Genomic DNA, 22043 nt, shown 5'->3' on the forward strand with positions numbered 1-22043 from the left:
TACTTAGTACATTCTAAATTACTGGCCACATGTATGCGTTTATGGATACATTCCTTCATAATATAGGTACCAGATGTAGCCTATACACCAGGGTCAAAAAGCACTCAGCATTAGCCAGCAGATGGCGAGTTCACTTAGTATTCATCTAGCAGGTGATAAGTTCACTTATTTTAGGGACTCAAGTCAGTTACCTTTTTGGTATTTTACTTTTGTTATTCTTATGTATTGATTTAGGATAGTTGGGTGTCGTGTATTGATGACTTATAGTCAGTATAGTGGAGGCTTCATAGTTGGTCAGTCAGAGTTAGTATTTATAATTTAAGTATCTTTATCAGATTTTAATGATGTAAACTTTGATTAGTTATGTATTAAAACAACTTATCTCATGTTGATTATACTTTCAGTCAGTTGTTTAGCATTCTTATATATTTTAAATCAGTTGCTTAAGTAGTATGTCGGTAAATGGGTTATCTTGGGATTACTTGTGGTTCTAAGCATCTTGTTATGGCTAGGAGGTAACCTCAGATGGTGGGAAACTTAGTATCAGAGCATAAGGTTCAAGTGTCCTAGGGTCTCTATGAACCATGTCTAGTAGAGTCTTGCAGAATGATATGGAGATGTCTGTACTTTTCTTTGAGAGTCTACTAGGCATTTAAGAAATATTTCCCTACTTTTATATCTCATATCATGCTATAGAGATATTTTTTAAGAAACTTATACAGATTCTAGCATTGCTCCATTCATGCCAACTTTGTCTTATTTTTGAGGTAATAGAAATAGTCAAGCGTAAATTCTAACTAATAGAGTTTTCTCAAACAGTCTCTACAAACAGTTATGGGATTGCATGTGGGCTCTAAAAGGATCCCATTTGTGCCTTTATGTTCTAAAGTTTGAAATATTTCATTCATGTTCATGAAAATTATGCATTAAGCCAAAGTCAGATGTGACCTTAGATCCCTTCTCAGAATCCTATGACAGCATATGATCTAGAGTTACAAGCATGGACTTAGAAGTTTAACAACAGCAAAGTGGGGATAAGGTTTCTTTGGATTTAGTATATTATGTATCCATTAAGCCATAGAGATGTTGTGTAGCTTGTTTAATAACATTTTGAGAGAGGTTTATCAATTAAGAGAGACTTAAAGTATGTTAATGCTTTAGTCGAAATAGATATTAGGTAGTGACGACAATGGTAGAAGAGCTTGTTAAGGTATGTACATAAAATTTTGCGTGGATTAGTATTTCATGGTTCCTATCCGGTAGTGTTAAGTGGGTATTAGTGCATGATAAGTTGTGTGGCTATCCATGTTTAGTGTTCGAATCTAAGTTTGAATTTTGGATGATTGAGCTAACAGAAAGAAAAGTTTAAAATTCTAGATAGTGTGAACTCAAGGTATGATGATACTCCTGAAGATTCAAAGTTAGTAAGTGTTTAAGTTATGTATAATGACTATTGGGGATATAGAAATTTAAGAGTTGTATCTCTGAAAGAAGTACTAGCAACGGGTTTTACACTTTAATATATAGTCTTCCAGGGTGAGTTTATTATTTATTAGTACTGTTATATATTGGACTCTAGTATAGTTCAGCTCAGACTTTAGTAGATGGATTTATGAATATACATGTGAGAATTATAAGTTGCATCAAATGAGCATAGTATTTAAGAGAACAAGTATAGTTGAGATAGTATTTGAGAAGTGTGGCTAAGATTGAAAGTTAACAGTTGCATTGCCTAAGACATAGTATGTCCTATATGCCTATATTCCATGTTATAGAGTTGTATCAATGTTGTGATTCATCACTCGAATTCCATACCCCGATCATTCCCACAATTCTTTCCCTCAATTGTTACTAGAAGTCATGATAAGGAGAGTTTAAGGAAACTCATGTCCATTCTTAGTAACTCTTGGAATTTTATTGCATCAGCTATCACTTCACAGTTTTATATGTATCATCGTTTCATGAATATTTCAAGTGATTTCTCAACTCTCAGCATGAATCAACTCTTTATAGTCAATTAAGTTAGCATAGAAATCAGTTTTAATGTTTTAGCTCAGGTATATCCTTAATTAGCAGACATTTCATGTCTACATTATTTCGTACTTCTAAAGCTTCAATAAGTTCCTACCCATCATTCGATGAAGAATGATTTCAAGAGGCAGATAATGTAACGCCTTGCATTTTTGGACTAAAATTCAAACCATCATTCCTATGTGTATTAACTCAAAACCAATGATTACCATGTGAATATAAGTGTCATGATCATTAGCCTAGAGTGAAGAGTGCTTATGAGGTGCAAAAATGTTCATAGGAAATACTTAGAGCAATGTTGATCTAAGAGCTTTTGATTCGACCAAATTTTTGTATTCGATCCTACAAGGGTCAACTTTGAACATGTATAACTTTTGGAATATGTTGAATTTTGGATCTCAAGACCCACCAAATTATACATAATTAGGTCCTCTTTCAACTCATCTAATTTTTCCTTAATCCGACACCCGAGCAAAAGGTCATGAGTGTTTTTGTAAGGAACCAGTGAGGGTTCACGATTTCAGTGTGTTTTAGGCTCCGCGATAACCTCCATGACACCGAGGCTATGCTTTCCTGCATTCATAAGTAAAGTCCCAAGGGGGATTTTGGTCTTTACCCCTCAACCCAAATACCCAAATTGACAACTTAAAGATCAAAATGGGCATTATTTGCCCCATTCTTCTTCAGTTATCATACGTAAAACCCATCCTCATTCTCAAGAACATAAATTCAAGTTTTTTTCTCAAGGATTCAAGCATTCAAGATCTAAATTCCATGCTTCTTCTTCAAGAGTTCAAGCAATTAAGGTATGTGGAGTATTCATCAATGGGTTCCTTCCACCGATTCAGTCCCAAAATCACTTTTTGCTTAAGTATGAATTTCTTATCCTTTTTTATGAAAATATCAATGTCAATTATGAATTTAATCCATGTTTTCATACTAGTTTTGACTTCTAGCCATGCCAATAAGTTTCCCCCATGTGAATGATATTATTACATGCTTCGAATTTTAATTACCTATATTATGTTCAGTTAATGTCATGTAAATTTATCAATGTTACGAATTAAACCATGTGAACATGTTATCCTCCCAACTTTAGCATATTCTCATCATGAAAAATCATGAATTTCATCAGTTTAGTGAAATGTACTATGTTTGGGTCTCTGAATCATAACTTCCTACCAGTGTTTTTAAATAATGTTATCGTACTTAAAGTGTCATTCAGTGCTGGTGAATTATGACACCCGATTACTATATGCTTACATATGTTTCAGCTTTTCAAGTAATAAGTCAGTCTAATCATGATTTTATCATCTTACTCAGTTTGTTATGATCATATTGATCACTATCAGTTGTGATGTTCAGTTGACCTTAGTTAGAACCAATGTCAGTTTAGTTAGGAATAGGATTTAGCATCGAGCGAACCTAAGGATGGGGGCTCACCTTTCATTAGAGGGTGTGACCTTCTGTAGCAATCCCTGAGTTCTATAACAATGTAGCCAACATAGGTTTTGAGAAGTCTTCCTGCCAATTATTGGTTGACACTCTCTTTAGGGCACCTGCCAGTAGAGGGTGACTCCCTAGTCCTTATGTACATCGGATTAGTGGATCCATACAGACAGTTTTAGTACCCATGGCAAGGTACTGATACCCTTCCATATGGGTTTATAGGTTGGACCCCGATTAGCTCAAATTGGGGCATGTCGATTATATGATAGCTCCCATAGTTTAAATTCAGTTCAATATTCATATTGTATCAGCTCAGGTTCGTATGACCAAGTATTCAATTTACCATTTATTTAGATAGTCAGTTTTATAGATTATTTCAGTACATGCTTTACTTGGTCTTGATTCATTTTACAAGTTTATGCTTTCATTCTCTGTATTCATACATGATCCTCAGTACGGTTTTACAACCTATTCAACTTTAACTTGAGATTTGCATATGTTACTCATGTTTCTACCGCTCTCTATCTTACATAAATGTTTTCATCTCATGACATAGAAATTTTAATAAGTCTTACAGCTTTTACATACAGCCATGATTTAAATTCATATTTCAACGAATAACTTATGTACTCAACTTTAAAGCATGATTTAAGTATTTCCATGATTTAGTGCATGTCTAACTTGCTTAGTACATTCCAAAGTACTGACCACATATATGTATTTGTGGCTACCTTCCTTTATAGTGTAGATACCACATATAGCCCACACATCAGGGTCAGACAGTTCTCAGCATTCAGCCAACAAGTGATTAGCTCTCTTATTTCGGGGACTCAAGTCAGTTGCATTTCCTGTATTTTTTTTCATTGTTCTTATGTATTGACTTGGGATAGTTGGGGGTCATGTCCTGAATACCAATAGTCAGTATAGTAGAGGCTTCAAAAATGGTAAGTTAGAGTCAGTATTTGTAATTTAATTGTCTCTCTCTTAGATTTCAGTACTGTAAACTTTGATTAGCTATGTATTAAAGCAACTTATCTCATGTTGATTATGTTTTTGGTCAATTATTCAGCGTTTTTATATATATTAATTTAGTTTCTCAAGTAGTATGCCAGTACATGGGTTATCTTGGGATCACTTGTGGTTCTAACATTGTATTATGACCAGGGGGTAGCCTCGGGTCATGAAAAGCCCCCTTATACTCCAGTTTCATATCATTAGACACAACCGAAACAAACTTCCTCATTTTAGCCCTCATGGTAGACACCAACTCCAGAGCATAGTAAGATAACTGAGTAAACTTTAAAGCATACTTATTAACACATATTTCCTTGCTTTTGGTTCACAAATTCCATAGACTTAGCTTCCCTCAACTCTTGAGGAAAAAATTATAAATAAAAGCCTCAATAAAGTATACCTAAACTATCAGTTCAACATTTTCATCCTTAATTTTTTCCATCCCATTATACCACTGCTAAGCTACCCATTTCCATTGATAGACAATAATTCAGCTCACTCAATATTGATAATATACATAACTCTTGAAATCTTATCGATCTCATTAATAAAATATTTAGGATCTTCTTCAACTTTGGATCTTGTGAAAATTAGTGGGTTTAGCCGCATAAACTAACCAACTTAAGTAACATCTAAAGAGCCTATAATAAAATCAGCATTACCTATCTGGGAGGACTGTGATGACACAATCTGTGCAAGCACATGGATGGTCTACCTAAACTCAACATTAGAAATTTCACCCTGAGGAGACTGGGTACGGGTGGTACTAGTCATAAAAGCTCAGGTGGGCTGGTTGGGTCTGGTGGAACCTTAGTAGGAGCAATTGGACCAATCATACCGACTCCATTATGAGTCTGTATCCCATGAGTAGGATGGACTTTTTCAACATTTATCCATGTAGGTACTGAGGTTCCAGCTCAAGTCCTATGGCCCATAGTTCTTTTTGGAGGCATTATAAAAAAAGTGGGAAAAATGAAGAGTTATAAGAATTTTCTTAGAGCTTAAATTTCTAGCACGAACTAAACCATAAAGAAAGGAAACATTCTTAAATGTCTTCTAGCCTCTCTCTTATAAATGTGTGACTCTACACACTCATAAAAAAGAATCTACTCAACACGGTTTCCTAGACACCCTAGGACCTTGAATTATGCTATGATACCAAGTTTATCAAAACCTGAGCCAAGGCCTTGGATGATAGGCATCCCAAACTAATGAAGTCCCAAGAAGACTCTTTAGTATTTCATCATAAGCATAGTCATAAATAAAGTGCGAAAATAGGCCCATATAATATGAGATTTAACTTAGATAAGAATTGAAAACCAAGTCTTGAAATACAACATAAAAATATTTGTCTACTCCATTCTACAAAGCTTCTAACATTATGAATGAAAGGCCCTAAGCTGGAACATGGCCACGACTATACTATAAAAATAAAACAAGCTAATTAAAGTCTATAGCAATGAAACCATATTATGCCTTTGGAAATATGGGTGGCTCAGAACCTGCTAGTTGTTGTCCCAAATAAATCCTAATGCTGAGCAAAACCACAGAAAAATACTTCAGAACCTATAACATGAAAATATATAATGTTTGAGGAAGGTCAGTAGGACGAGTATGGATATGCAATCCAGGGAAAGGGACAAAACATTTTTATATAGAACCTCATAAAAACCATAACAAGATTCATAATAGACATATTAATAATAGAGAAAGTATAGGGCAAGGGATACAAAACATAAAGACATAACCATTTGAAAACTTAGTTCTGAACTATGTAGTTTACACCAAAATTAAGTAATCCATGGGATATATGAGTCCAGTGCATACCCAACCTATGGTGCCTCAATCCATATTTCCCATATGAATTGAGATTATTTTAATGTCACTAATAGTCTAAAGCCATCATTCCATTCTCATATTAAGGAAAATATTAGTCATTTAATTAAGGAACGAGCATCCTTATGTACGCATAACATAGGTTTTAGGAATTGATCATGAGGTCATACGCATAACAATTGTTTCTTTCTTCTCACAAAAAACCAAGATTCGGGTAACAAAAAAATTACATGAGGAATATGACTAATTGAATTCAATATGCCCCAATAAGCTTCCATACTTCCATATTCAAAAATGTCATATTTCAAACAATAAGCTCCAATTCTGAAGTTCCATTCAAAATTCAAGCTTTAGTTCATCACCACGGGTTTGCAACATAAATTGTTCTTTCTCTTGAAAATCAATCATTAATCCACATAAAACTACTTAATAATTATGGAAAATGCCCAAAATATATTTGATGGAAAAATGGTTCTTCAACATACCTTTTGATTGAAGGAATTGTAAGAAAACTTGAGAGTAGAGCCTTGAATCTTGAATCCTAGTTGATTTGGCTTCAAAGTATTTTGGGAAGAGTGAGATATATTTTTCACTGATGGTGAATGTATTTAGGGATTTAGGGACTTTTATTGTAGGTGGGTGGTTTTTAATCAAGAAAAGGATCAAAAATCCCTCAAAAATATAAAATAAAAATGAAATCCTATCAGGAAATGAGGGCTATATGGTGTGCTCCTATAGTGCCATAATCCCCTGCGGGATGTGGAGGGAAAACAAAAGGCCCCCCGACTAGCTGTGTGGCATGGAATCCAAGTCTCAAACCTATTTGATATGATGCATAGGATTAGAATCATATCTAAAACTTCCCTAACGTCATCTATCTTACCCCCAAATGATTTTTATTTATTCTAAAGGTCATATAGGCTTATTTAACACTCTAATAAGACATTTAATCATATGGGGCATTACATGTCATCACTTGAGCCTTGTAATTCTTGCTCATCACTTGCCGTTTTGACACATATGAAATTTGACAGGTATTGGGCTTATCGCTTGAAGCTCAATTGTACCACCTATAGTAGAATAAATGGGTAATGTAAGACCCAAGAAAATTTTGACCAATTTGTTTTTGACCCTTCTGCATTCCTACTATTAATTTTTGAATTGAATTATGATAAAGAATGTTAAAAGGGTGTTTTAAAAAAATTTCAAAATTTTTGAAAAAGGTTCGGGGTCATTTTAGGACCCCCAAGTAGTGAGGGTCCATGCTAGTGGCATACAATACCACTTAGTCACTGTGATAAGAGTGTGATATGCTGGCTAACATCTGTGATAGCAGTGTGCCATGCTTCTATGTAATTTTCATCCAGTTTTATTTTCTTTCACTTGGGGGCAAGGGCTTTTTGGTCCTTTACCCCTTAAACGACTTAAAAATATCTAAATGACCCCTTTGACTTTAGTTATCAAGATCAAACCTTAATCTTGCCCTTTTTTCCCAAGTCAAGAAAATTCAAGGATTTTACAAGGATTTCATCATTCGGGCTCACTCCAATTCCTCTTCGATTTCTTCTATATTTCAGGCATTTTACTCATTTCTTAACTTGTTTTTTCTATTGTGTCATAAATTTATTTAATATTCATGTGATTGAATTGATGAGTTTGAAATTGGATTAAGGGATTTTTATTTTTAACACTTGAATTACTTTTCCCTTGTGTTTGATAATTTTTTCATGCTTTAATTAAATGCTTTTGGGATTGACTTTGTGCATTGTTGTAATGGTTGAAACGGGTGACACGGGTTTCACCAAATTGGTGAAATTTTTGCTTGGTAATGTCATTAACTTCAACCTACTTTATAATCTTCATTTTTGTATATGGATTTTGCATAATTCAACTCATCTTTTGAAAACATTGTCTTGCATTAAAGGATAAATGATATGAAGGATTTGGATGCCCTTGGAGGCTATGGTTCAGATTTTTAAACTGGTAAATAAAGTCAATTTAGTTATATGGATTGGTTTGGCATAAATGGAATAGCTTGCAAGCATATTAGTATACGATACTAGGTTAGGTGATGCCTTAGTAAAAGACTTCATAGTTAATGGTTGATTTATGTGTAAATTATTTTAATTTGGTTTGAAAAGAAATTGTGTAGTTCACAGAGAAGGTGTAGTTCCAAGGATACCAATACTAAAAATCACGTTTGCCAACCTTGGGGGTCTATGACCGCTATGTCAGATTTTCACATTATATTTTTGGTAATCTAATTGACTATTGGTGTGGCTTTACCCTATTCTCTAGTACATGCGACTAACATGGACTGGGGTTCTTCTGGCAGAGGGAGTAAGACCTAGTTACCTTTAGGCCAATACGAGTTACACAGCTCAGGACTAAATCTTTAAACAATCATGTTTTGTCCTTTGTCCCTATCATGACATCCTATGTATATGTATAAATGTTGAAACAATTATGTTTTATGTCCCTTTTCCCTATCTCGGCATCCTATGTATATGTACAAATATTGTGCATGTGGTTTGTGACTGGAATTTTGGTAAATTTATTTTATTATTTTGCGTAGGTTACATGCCAATGCTCGCCCCACTAACATCCTTGGACGCTATATGAATTCATGATGTAGGTTTCAAGGACTTTTCTATTGATCCTGTGTTGCATTAGATTCTCTGGTTATCATGTTGATCAGTTATGAAGTGGTGAGCCTCCATTTTACGAAAGGCCCAGTTATTTCACTAGTTTCATTTATATTCCTATCACTTTTGGATTCATTGCCATGGGGAGAGGGCATTGTCCCGACATAGTCGGTATTCTTGGATTAGAGGCTTTTGTGGATAGTATTGGGATATTGTGGTTGTTTTTGTTTTGACTCCTAAATTTTTATTTGACTAATCTATCTCTCTTATTAGTTTGTTTGGATTTCTCTATATACTTTTATTGTGCTCTTGAAGTAAGGCTGGGGGATTATCTTCGGCCCTCGGTGGGCTCAAGATACCCATCACGGCCAGGCCCAGGTTCGGATCATGACAGGTAACTTTATAAATTTTGTGTAGCCTCTCAATTATAGTTATGGTTGTTACCATATTCTATTTCTATGGTACAAAGTTTGTCAAGTTCCAAATTATTTGTTGGACGAAACAACACCGACATTTTAACTTGACCAAAAGGACCAACACTGTATGAACTTATGAACATGATAGTTGCATTGACGTGGAACAAAAAGTATCTCATAAAACATTAAATAATTCATTAAATGGAAAGTTATAATAAAAAAATAGATAATGTCATAAAAAAGGACATGTGAGGCTACATTAGGAATTACACAAAATGAAATATGACATGAGTATGTTGTCTGTGGAGCTTTTAAGTCATACATGAGGAAAAGAAATACTGAGATCCAAAGACATAAAATATCATATCATAAGAAAAAGTTCCATAAATGATAAATGGGGCTCCCCACAGACTAATGGAATGAGTGTAGTACCTAGCGAGGGTCGGTACAATACTGAGAGTCCATATGGGCATCACAATGAGATGCAGTATCCCGACAAAAGAAAGTGAGTACATGTGATAAATTACTCGCATTATGAGATGAAACCAAATATTATAAAATAATGAAGGAGAGAAAGAGAAAAAAAACATAAAAAAGGGGAGAAAATCTGAGAAGTGGCAGTGATATTCATTCATACAACATACAACAAAATATATAATACAAGTGGTCTGAAATATCCCTCAAAACCTGGGAACATGTCTCCTTAAGTTGTGATGAACTAAAGCACAGCCACACACTACAAAGCTTCTAAAAATCTAGTAACTTACATAAAAAAATAATCTATAGAGTCAGCAAAATATGAAGACTAAAAAACCAAGCTGCAGCTAGCATCACTAAAAAAATAGTATCCTTCAACACTCCTACTTGATGCAAGTCCTGCTGGTTACTCTAAGCTTAGCTCTAAGAAGCTTAAATCTCTATTTTTATAATGATTTTGTAAAAATATTAGTTAGCTAATCTTCACCACAACAATGCAGAATCTGAACTTCATTCTCCCTTTCAGCTTCTCAAATAGAATGATATTTGATTTTAATATGTTTAGTCTTTCCATGAAAGACTGGATTCTTTACCATAGCAACTGCACACTTATTATCACAAAGGATTTCCGTTGCTTTACTTGGCTGAAATGCCAAGTTGGTCAAAAAATTTTTCAACCATAAAGCTTGATTAACAGCCTTTGAGACAACACCGTACTCTACTTCAGCAGTTGATTGAGCCACAAACCTCTTCTTCTTTGTGCACCAACAAATGACACCTGATCCTAGAGAAACAATGTCTGGAAGTGCTTTTCTTGTCATCTTTTGACCCAACACAGTCACTATCAGTGAACCCCAAAAATTTTATAGTTGTATTTCTTTTATAAAACATACCATAATCAATGGTTCCCCGAATGTACCTCAAAATTTATTTTACCGCTTTGAGGTGGATTTCATTAGGTGAATGCATAAACCTTGACAACACACTTGTTATGTACATAATATCAGGCCTTGTGGCAGATGGGTACAATAGAGAACCAAGCAAACTTCTAAAAAGTGAAGTATCAATCAAACCAGATTCATATTTTTTAGTTTCTCTCTTTGAACTGCACGCATACTTACTGGTTTGCATTTGTCAAGACAAAACTTCTTTAATATTTTGGCGGTATATTTCTTTTGAGCAATAAAAATTCCTTTTAAAGATTTACTAACCTCCATTCCCAAGAAATTAGTCATCTTTCCTAGATCATTCATGTCAAAAACCTTCTTCATTTTTTTTAAAATCTATGATAGACTTTGTGCTGCTGCCAGTCACCAACAAATCATCAACATAAAAGTAAACTATGAGAAAGTCATCAGTTTGAAGTCTGATATACAAGGTTGCTTTATTGCAGCTTCTATTGAACCCTAAATTCAGTAAGTAACTATCAATTCGTACATACCAGGCGCTAGGTGCCTGATTCAAGCCATAAAGTTCTTTTCTCAACAAGTATACTTGATCTACAGATCCTTTAAAATCTTCAAGCTGCTCTACATAAATTTTCTCTTCAAGAAACCCGTTAAGAAAAGTGGACTTTATGTCTAGTTAAAATACTTTCCACCCTTGGTGTGCAGCAACTGCAAGAAATAATCTGATGGTGTCAAACCTTACAACTGGTGCAAAGGTTTCAATAAAATCAATTCTATGTTGTTGCGTGTAACCTTTTATGACTAGCCTTGCTTTGTACTTGCTGAGTGTGCCATCCGAGTTCAATTTAGTCTTACCAATCTAGTTCTAAGAACCTGACTGTCGTGAGGTCTAGGTAAAAGTACCCATGTATCATTCCTATTAATCACATTGATCTCCTCCTCTATGGCAACCCTCTATTCTGGAATTTCCAATGCATTGTCTACACTTGTTGTCTCCAATATTGCAACATTGCATCTGCTATATATATCTTCAATTGATCTGGTACCTCTTACTGCAAAATCATCAAAATCCTCTTTATTTGGAATTGATTCTTCTTCTTGGAAACTTTGTTCTTGATTAGTGACCTGTAAAGGAGAAACAACTATCTTCTTCCAGTCCCACATAGCATTCTCATCAAATTTTACACTTCTACTCACATTTATTTGTTGTGAAATAGGATTTAAAATCCTATAGCCTTTATAAGTGATGCTATATCTCACAAATATTCTAACATCGACTCTTTGATCAAGTTTATCCCTTTTAACTTTGGGAATATAAGAGTAACATATGCAACCAAACACTTTAAGATGTGAGACTGATGGCTTGGATCCAATCCATGCTTCATATGGTATTTTTCCTTCACTGGCTCTCATCGATAATTTATTCTGGAGATAGACAACGGTATTGATAGCTTCGGCGTATAATACTTTAGGCAACCCTTTCTCAAATAGAAGACACCTAGCCAAATTCATAATGGACGTATTTTTCCTATCACTTACACCATTTTGCTATGGTGTGTAAGTAACAGTAAGTTGATGATGAATTCCTGCTTTCTGAAGGAAATACTTAAACTGATTGGTAGTAAACTCAGTCCCATTATCAGACCTTAAGATCTTTATCAAAGAGCCACATTGATTTTCAACAGTTGCTTTACACTTTTGAAACGCGGAAAACACTTCAGATTTTTTCTTCAAAAAAATAAACCCAATAGAACCTTTTAAGATCATCAATGAATAAAAGAAAGTATTTGTTACCATTATAAGAAGGAGTGCTTATAGGTCCACACACATCAGTGTGTATTAGTTGGAGCTTTTTAGTAGCTCACCAGGCTTGATTCATAGGAAATGGTGATTGACTTAGCTTCCCAATTTGACAAACTCCACATACATTAGAGTTTTCATTTATGGAAGGTAAATCTGTCACAAGTTCCTTATTTTGCATTATTATTAAAGACTTAAAATTGATGTGGCCAAGCCTTTTATGCTAGACATAACTGTCATCTTGTATACCAACATAAGCTCTAATCTCAGTATGTTTCCAATCAATAGGAAAGCTTCTATTGAGCATTTTGACTGTGAGGAATTTTATACCAGTTGGATCCATGATTTCACTTGCTTTATCTTTAAATAATAGGGCATAATTATTATCAAGCAACTGACCAACACCGAGAAGACTTTGTATAATTTTAAGAACAAATAATACATCAAAAATAAGTTTTATACCTGAGGTAGTTTGAACAACAACTGCTCATTTGTCCTTTCCATCTAAGAGTCTGCCATCTCCAACTCTGACTTTAGAAAAATAGCTTTTATCCAAATGTTCAAAGTTGTTTAAGTTAGTTATAATATGATGTATAAATCTACTATCAACAAGCTACAAATTATGATCTTGAGATGCTATATTACATTCTCTAATAATAGAAACAACAAATAATTTCTCTTCATGATCTTCAATATTTTCAGCAACTTGAGTTAGTTGCGCTTGAGCTGGTCGGGCTTGATTTATTTTGCAGACCTTATCCACATGATCAAACTATTTGTAGACATTGCATTAAACTCTAGGTCTGTACCAACAAAATCTCTCTACATGATTGGTCTTTTATAATAGGGACAAAGTGGATACTTCGATCTTCTATATCTCCCTTTGTTGTTATATTGCTCCTTTTTCTCCTTGCCATATCTTCTATTTAATTACCCTTTTAATTCACTATCAGACTGAGCTTTAGACCTTTGATCAGCCACAAGATCAACTTTCTTTGAACTCTCTTCCTCTTTAAAAGTTTTTCTTTTCTCCACAGCTTGAAGAGCATTGATAGTTTATTAAACGTCACACGAGACATATCCCAAGTATATTCTATTGAGAAGATTTTTTCTTTGAACTTATCTGGGAGTGTCACCATCACCTTATCAACAATCCTTTGCTCTTATACTTTTTCTCCCAACAATCGAATTTGATTAACATTTTTCATGATCCTATTAATATAATCTTTAACTTTTTCAGTCTCTTTCATCCTTAACATCTTAAATTCTTTTCTTAGATTCAATATTTGTATTTGTCTTGTCCTATCACTCCTCTAAAATTCTTGCTTCAGCATATCCCAAGCTTTTTTGGTAGTTTCACATGCCATAATCCTTGTAAAAATTGATTCAGAGAGCCACGTGAATCAAAGACAAGACTTTTAGACCTTTTACAATCTTTTTTTCATAATTTCTAATTTGCTTAAGAGTTAGGTTTGCTCTCTAAGGTTAAGGAGCATTGTCTTCCTTAACATACTTTCATAAACCAAGACCTTTCAAGTATGTCTTCATCTTTTCATCCCACACTTGGTAGTTCTTGCCATTAAAGATAAGAGGTAAAAGAGAAGAGCTAATGAAAGCCATGAGAAAAGAAAATTAGACAGAAAAAGGCCTGAACAAGTTAAATATTGTTGGGTGATCTTTGCTTTGTTTTTCTCAAAAAAAAAAAAACAATCCCTTAAAGATCAATCTTGCTTTAATGCCAATTGAAGGAGAGAAAGAGAAAAAAACAGACATGAAAAAAGGGGAGAAAATTTGAGAAATGGCAGTGATATTCATTTATACAACATACAACAAAATATATAATACAAGTGGTCTGAAATAACCCTCAAAACCTGAGAACATGTCTCCTTAAGTTGTGTTGAACTAAAACACCACCACACACTACAAAGCTTCTAAAAATCTAGTAACTGAAAGCAAAAAATAATCTACAGAGACAACAAATATCAAGACTAAAACAACAAGTTGCAGTTAGCATCACTGAAAAAAATAGCATCCTTCATCAAATAATATCAGAGAAAATAAGAGAATGTATATAGTCTACATTACTCTTTCTTGGCTAGTCTAGTAACTTCCATTTTCCCTTTACTAGTTGCAGGTCCCGTGGTTCCTATGCCACTGCGTTTCCCTGCCTCATCTTCCCCAATAATGCTTATACCTTCAACTCATTCTAAAAAAAGGATTTCAGGTAACTATTAAGTTTTTGATACTCAGCAACCCCTATTAAAAAAGCTCCATCTCTAGTATTGTCGCCCTTGCACGTCTTCTCTTTTTTTTTTTCTTTTAGAAAATGTATGTGTCCATCCGAGCTGTCCAATGAAGAATAAGAGGATAATAAAGCACCAGTGGCGCAAGTGATTTATACACAACATCTCTTTCCTTTATCAGACTATTTTTCAATCAAAATAATCACTATCCTTTTTATTTAATCAAATATAAGAGGGGTGTTCTTGTTGGGATCATTGTTTTAACATGTCTAGGCTTAACAAAGTGAGTTATCTAATACAATCTATGTTCATATGGACCCTCTGACCAATACCTGATAGGAATGTTGTTTGAGGGTTATACTGTGTGGTACAAATATTTGCCACATTTGACCAGCTAACTAGATAATTTTCTTATGGTTAACAATCTCTCATGGATAATATACACATGTTTTAAAAATTGATATTCCATCAGACGTAAGGGATGGCATATTGCCAATACAAAGAATAGACGACATAAACTTCTAAAGTTCTCAATTTTCAAGTAAGTTTGACTGATATGTATTCCTTTTATAAGAAGCTTGAACTCAGTACAAGTGCTATGATAATATTATCTATATCATTAAGTGTCTAGATTAAGAGTAAACCTTGAAAATATACTCAAAATATTGCCCTTTTTGCTCATCAATAATGTGGAAATAAATTTCCAGATTTAATTGTCAAACAATGTATCAGCAATAGTGATCTATGATGTATATCACTGTCCTACAACTATTAGTAACTCTGTTTTTATCTACATTAATTAATAGCAATCAATATACTGTTATTTGTTCGGTGTTTATTTCTAATTATTTTGAGTGCAGTTCGATTGTTGCTCTAAAAAATCCTCATTCCTATCTAAACGGAGATGTAAAGTAGGATACACCACAAATTTTGATGCTTAGATAATATCACTTAATTGCTTTACCAAAAAAATAAACTAAAAAACTTAAATAGAATAAGTTTACAGAAAAAATGTCTTCTGACTAACCAAAAGAGAAGCAGGTCGAATTTCTTCTCATCTATTTACAGTGTAGGAAGAAAATTATTGTTGTACAATTTTCTTTTACTGTCCAAGTTCTTCTTTCAGAAATTGTATTAGTGGTGTTTCTATCTGGATAAGATATAACCAAGAATAGCTAGGAAAGAATTTTGTTTGGATTGGAAAAAGTATGTAGTCCTCAAATGCCTATATAGTCATCTTCCTGTTTAAAAAAATTATGATTTTTCTCTTCCTTTCAGATATTGCGTATTGGGTTATTGTGAAGTTGTACCAAAGGATTGGTGTTGTGAAGAATATGATAAGGGAAATGGGGCAATTTATTTATCATGTGGACTAGAAAATGAGTACTCTGAGGAATCCAAGTCACATGCCCCTGTAAATATTTTTCAGAATACTGTGCAACTAAAGAAACATAGTAGGTTTTCTTGTGGACATTGTATTAACTGGCAAATGAGGTACAGACTGGGAAAACAAGATATCTAGTATCTACCTATGTAATACCCCTATTTTCTGAACCGGAATGCTACATGGTGCTTATGACCCCGAAGGACCACAAGCTAACCCATGACTGATATTTGTACCTGTACACTGCATAATATATATGTAAAATATGGAAAAAATAAACAATAGGCCATAAGGTTCAACTAAATAGAATATCTGATAAATAATAACATCCATATAGGGTAACAAATACCCAAAACAACTGAAAGCTGAATCTAAAATCTGAACTAAATCTAAAATCCTATAAATACTGTTTGAAATAAGGAGTTGAATAAATATGTCTCCAACTAACTCCGTCTAGCAAAACTGAACTGAAATAATGAATGAAATATAATAATATCATCCTCGAATAGATGAGGACTCACTGTAACTCTATGACTGGAATCCTACTGCTGATCTAGAACTCGTGTCTCTGAACCTATGGTGTAACATGAAAGAAAGCACCATATGCAAATACGTCAGTACAACTGGGAGTACTGAGTATACGTGTGAGGTAGGCTAAATTCAAAAGGGTTTACATACATGAACAATGCTAACTAGCTGACTAATATGAACGTAAGAGTACAAATATGCATACATAGTAACTAAAATTGTAAATACAAGATATCTGGATCTGTACGCTAATACATGGTTTACTGTTATCTAATATGACTGATACTAAAATTTTGATAACACGGATAACTGTGTCTGATAGTACTGAATCTGATGGAACTACCTGAGTTCCATACTATAACTGAATTGACTGTAACTGACAGTCCTGGTATACTGAAATCTAAGGAACTATCTAAGTCCTTTTACTGAGACTGGGACTGAAACTATGGGAGGTAGTTTCTTAACTGACATACCTCAATAATGCATATAGCTAGGTTGGGGGTCCAATATCTACCCCGATTGAAAGGGTGTCAATACCGCGCCACTGGTAAGGACCGCTGTGAGTGACCCTTAGCTGGAAGGTACTCGAATGAGAATGGTGGGAACCTTAAACTAACAGGTTAAACTACCTTATCAACCCTAATCTGGCAGGTTAATATGTCTCAACCTATACTGGCTACATAGTTCTGGAGCACAAGGATGACTACTAAGAATCACACCCTAAACTTGCAGGTGAGTTCCCATCCTTGGGTTCACTCGGTGCTAACTACTACTCCCATCTGAAGAGAATGAACATAATTTAACTGGTTGTACATGGACTGAGTAACTGACTTTCGTTGACTGATGGAATAGTACTACTATCTGAGAATTTATTGAGATCATGAGATTTCTGAGATTTCCTGAGTCACATGACTCACTGAGTTCTATAGATCATGGTTTGACTGAGATTATCGTGATAACATGACATGGCTCTAGGCACACAGCTATATTTTTGGGTACTAGTACCCCCAGGACTCGATGGAAGGAAACTGACACACATAACTGACTTGATCATAAAATGGAGTCCACAATTCACCATATCATAAGTAGGGGATTTCATACTAAGTATAGTTCTCAACATCTTACGTATGGAAGGGAAAATTCATAAAACATATGTATACTTGCATAGCTTCAATATCATGCTCAATCCATATCATAACGATGACACATATTAATCACGTGGAATTCATGTGAAATCATAGAGCATAGAGCATGGACTTGTCATTTAAGAACTATTAAATCATAGGACATGAATTCTATCATCCTAGGTCTTTTATCAAACACTTTGCATGTATTCTTTTAGCTTAGGTGTGTTTTCATGAATTTCCCTATTTTAAACCATATAAAGTTCATGGATTTCAACTAACGAATACAAATACTTTATGAAAACACCTTTAGATATCATCTTGAAACTTAAACAACAATCATCAACATGTACATGGTCATATCACAACAAGACAATCACAATATAACATTTAAAACATGGTTCTTGAGCTCTATGAACGAAATGGATCCATAGATGAATACTATGCATACCTGACTCAAGGTTCTTGATGTTTCTGAACTTGAAGGATTTGAAATCCTTTGATTTTTTAAGAAGATTGTGTCTTGTTCTTGGAGATTAAATTTAGAGAGAAACCCTAGATTTTGTTTGTGAAATAATAATGAGCAAGATGGCTGAATTCGGACTAATCTTGGTATATATAAGCGAGTGGTAAGTGACCAAAATACCCCTGTTAAAATGGCCTGGAAGTAAACTGAACGTGGCATGTAACGACCTGACTGATGGTCTGTTAGGAACTTGACAGTCCGTTATTTTGACCGTCATACGTGGACCAGAAATGGGGTTCATTGGATAAGAGTTGATGGCCTTGATGACGGTCCATCAAAAATCTGAAGGTCCGTCAACTCATTCATCAATCCTTATCTAGAACGTGGCATTACTGCCTTGGCTTTGATGGTCAGAGTGGCGGTCCATCACTTGTTTGGTGGTCCATTAACTTGGACATTGCACCTGGGCTTTTTGGTCAGTTCTTAGTAAAACATCCATAACTTCCTCATCTGATGTTGGATTTGGACAAAATTGGTATCGTTAGAAAGATAACTCAATTTCCCATGAGATAGAAAGTAGAAATCTCAAAAATACAATGGGTACAAAAATAGATTTGTATTTCAAAGAAAGTACTATCTTCCTTGAGATAATTTCTAGCTAGGAATAAGCATGGGTATTACAATACCTCCCCCTTGAGAACATTCGTCCTCGAATCAGACTGACTAAGAGGGAAAATAATAAATGAACATGAACTGAACATGAGTGACTGAGACATGACTTCATGAGTAACATGCTAAATATACTAAACTCATGCACATCTGATGCATGGCTAACTGAGTGTTCTGATAAACTGAGTTTCTCAAGACGAGAATTCATAGCTAATGCATGATTTTATAACTGACTGATACATGAATGAATGATAAAGTATGAAATGGTAGTAGATACCACGTTCATAATGCGAACATGAATATGAAACTGAATAAGCTTAAGGTAAACTATTACCTTGTGCTTGATCTGAATCAGCAGAGAAGAGGTAAGGATACTTGGTACGCATATCTGCTTCTGCTTCCCAAGTCGCTCCCTCGACGGACTGATTTTGCCAAAGAAACTTAACTAGAGGAACCTCTTTGTTCCTCAATCGACTAGTCTGATAGTCTAAGATTTTGACTGGAATCTCTTTATAAGAGAGATTGTTCTAAACATTAATGCTCTGAATAGGGACTACAAATGCTAGGTCTCCTACGCACTTCTTAAGCTAGGATACGTGGAAGACCGGATATGCAGAGGCTAAATCTGGAGGCAATTCGAGCTCATATGCTACCTTGCCTAAACAACTGAGAATCCTGAAGGGACCGACATAGCGGGGACTAAGTTTCCCTTTCTTACTGAACTGCTTTACACCCTTCATGGGAGAGATCTTGAGATAGACATAGTCATTGACCTCAATCCGAGATCTTTTTTACGAACATTAGCATAAGACTAATTTCGGCTCTGAGAAGCTCGGAGTCTCTCTCTGATCAACTGAACTTTCTCTAAGGCATCGAAAACCAAGTCAGAACTTATGACTGAGGCCTCACTAACTTCAAACCAACCAATTGGAGATCTACACCTCCTACCACACAGAGATTTGAATGGAGCTATTTTAATACTGGAATGATAGGTATTATTGTATGTAAACTCAATCAAAGGAAAGTTGTCATCCCAACTTCCCTTGAAATTAATTGCACACGCCAACAACATATCTTCTTCAAGTCTGAATGTTCCTTTCTACTTGGCCATCTGTCTGAGGATGAAAGGCTATACTAAGATGGACTTGGGTACCAAGACCCATTTGGAATGCTTTCCAGAAGTGAGAGATGAACTGGGTACCTCTGTCTGAAATAATAGATAATGGAACACCATGTAATCTGACCAACTCCCAGATATAGAGTTTGGCATAATCCTCGGTTGAATAAGAGGTATGAAATGGAAGGAAATGAACTGACATGGCCATCCTGTCTGCAATAACCCAAACTGAATCGTGCTGATGACGAGTTTAAGGCAAACCCATCACGAAGTCCATGTTCACTTTTTCCTACTTCTAAGAGGGAATGGTGAACTCCTGCATAGGTCCACTAGGCTTCTGATGCTCTATCTTAACTTGCTGACATGTAGAGCACTTATCCACAAACTCTACAACATCTCTCTTCATCCCACTCTACCAATAGATTTCCCATACGTCGCGGTACATCTTAATATCTCCTGGATGAATAGAGTATCGTGCACCATGCGCTTCTGTAAGAATCTGCTGCTTTAAGTCATCTTTACCTAGAACACACAGATAACCCTGACAATGAAGAACCCCATCTCCCCCTTGGGAGAAAACCTCTACTCTCTGATTTTAAACTGACTCTTTTATCTTGACAAGGCTAGGATCCCTGTCTTGATTTTCTTTCACCTCAGAAACTAGAGATGACTCTGAACTACTCTAAATACATACACCAACCTCCAAAGAATTGACTAAGCGAACACCTAGTCTGGCGAGATGATGGATTTCTTGAGCTATCTTCTTCTTGTTGTCCTCGATGTGAGAAATACTACCCCATGGATAGTCTACTAAGAGCATCGACCACAACGTTGGCCTTGCTCGAATGGTAAAGGACACTCATGTCATAATCTTTTAAAAGCTATAACCACCTTCACTGATGAAGATTAAGATCTTCCTAAGAAAATACATACTGGAGAATCTTATGATCCGTGAAGATATCTACATAAACTCCATATAGATAATGCCTCCAAATCTTTAAGGTAAATACTATGGCTGCTAACTCAAGATCTTGATTAGGATAATTCTTCTCATGGGGCTTTAACTATCTGGAAGCATAGGCTATAACCTTACCATTCTACATGAGGACACGACCTAAACCCACTCTGGATGTATCATAATATACCATAAACCCATCTAAACCATCTGGAAGAGCTAGAACTGGAGCTGAGGTGAGTCGAGTCTTCATCTCTTGAAAACTCTTCTTACAAGGATCTGACCACTGAAACCTGGACTTCTTCTGATTCAATCTGGACATGAAGGATGCAATAGAAGAAAATCCCTTGACAAACCATCTTTAATAGCCAGCCAATCCCATAAAACTTCTGATATCTGATGAAGAGACAGGACGAGGCCAGGATTTTACCGCTTCAGTCTTCTGAGAATCTACTCTAATGCCATCACCAGAATAATATGTCCAAGGAATTCTACTGATCTTAGCCAAAACTCGCACTTATTGAATTTGGCGAATAGCTAGTGATTTCTAAGACTCTGAAGAACAATCCTGAGATGGTCTGAATGATCATGCTCTGTACGGGAATAGACCAGGAAATCATCTATGAAGACTATGACAAACATGTCCAAGTACTACTTGAACACACAGTTTATCAATTCCATGAAAGCGCTGGGGCATTGGTAAGACCAAAGGACATAACTAGAAAATCAAAGTGACCATACCGAGTATGGAAAGCTGTCTTTGGGATGTCACATTCTCTAACTCTGAGCTGATGGTAGCCTAATCTGAGGTCTATTTGGAGAAATAATTGGCACCCTAAAGTTGGTCAAACAAGTCATCTATTCTGGGAAGAGGATACTTGTTTTTGACCGTAACTTTGTTGAGCTGATGGTAATCAATACACATCCTGAGAGAACTGTCTTTCTTGCATGCGAATAAGACTGGTGCACCCCATGGGGATA

The sequence above is a fragment of the Capsicum annuum genome, chromosome 6 (assembly GCF_002878395.1).
Source record: "Capsicum annuum cultivar UCD-10X-F1 chromosome 6, UCD10Xv1.1, whole genome shotgun sequence".
Taxonomy (NCBI): Eukaryota; Viridiplantae; Streptophyta; class Magnoliopsida; order Solanales; family Solanaceae; genus Capsicum; species Capsicum annuum.